We start from the raw sequence: 1,313 nt of genomic DNA, 5'->3' as shown, positions 1-1,313 counted from the left end.
CCCATGAGGTCATAAAGGTGGTCATGTACCTGCTCATAAATATGCGGAACATGACCAGGTCATATTGCGCATGGTATTCCATGATGGAACAATGCATTCCATGACCACCCTGGCCCATGTTTTGCACTCATTCCATGAGTCGTACACTGCATTCCATGACCACCCTGGCCCATGTTTTGCTTGGTTTACATGACTCGTACACTGCATTCCATGACCACATTGGCACATGTTTTACATTGTTTACACGAGTCATACACTGCACTCCATGACCACCCCTGGCCCATGTTTTGCACACATCCCAGAAGTTGTTCACTGTTGTTGTATTCCGCTTCTTAAATCTGGGTCCAAACTGATACATTTTTCTGTCTAATTTTTCCTTTCTCGCTTGGCGCAGTTACTGGACAAGTTCGCTGGAACTAACTGAATTCCAAATGCCTATTTTGCCGCTTTTCTGTCAGATCTTTATGGCTCCGACCTCTGGGTCAGACGGCGAGCGGGAAGCTGTCATGGATGCCTACAAGTAAATGCCGCCTCAGGCGGAAGTCCATACTTGCAGAAGTATGGGCGGGGGTCGTAGCACAGGCTACGACTGGGACGTGGTCCCTGGCTCGCGGAGCCCCGTCATCGATTGGAAGCATGGATCAACGGTATGCCATTCCGGACTGGACCGCGCCTTTTCGGAATTGGCTGTACGATTCATGGGATGGCCGCATCCTCCGCTATTTAAGCGGGCGAAACTCTTCCAAATCGGTGTCTTCCGACGCCACCATCCAGTTGTGGTTTAGTAAGATACAACAAGTCTGGTATCGAGACGGTTCCTCCCGGGGCCTCTCGCATTTCTGAAATTTTCAAGATCCCCCTTTTGCCATCAAGATCCCCACTTCTACCGGCGCGCGGATGGAGGTCGACGACGTCACCGGACCTTTGGCTACAATCGTCGACGCTCTTGGCGATGCTGTCCGTGAAGTCGCTGCCGCCGGTCTGTAAACTACTTTAGCAAATCTGTTTGCTGACTTTTTCTAGGATTTTGGGTTAATAGCGGTAAGACTGCTGCAGGCTCCGAACCGCCTGTTCCTTCGGCGGTCCCTGCCCTTTGCCGGAGGCTCTGTCAAGAGCTTCGTAGCACCCGTTCGGTGCTAGAACAGACTTCCAGAAAAATTGACAGTTCGCTTTACTTGGGTACGCGGTCTGCCTGATCTGGGTCAGGATAGTGGAAATGGAGCAGTCTAGGCGAAGTCGTTGGGGATTGCCCTCCACTATCAATGGAACTGTCCCGCCGCCGCCTATTGCCCGGAATAACAGTAACCAATTAA

This window comes from Volvox carteri (genome assembly GCF_000143455.1).
Source record: "Volvox carteri f. nagariensis unplaced genomic scaffold VOLCAscaffold_97, whole genome shotgun sequence".
NCBI lineage: Eukaryota > Viridiplantae > Chlorophyta > Chlorophyceae > Chlamydomonadales > Volvocaceae > Volvox > Volvox carteri.
Note: the sequence above shows the minus strand (reverse complement) of the source record.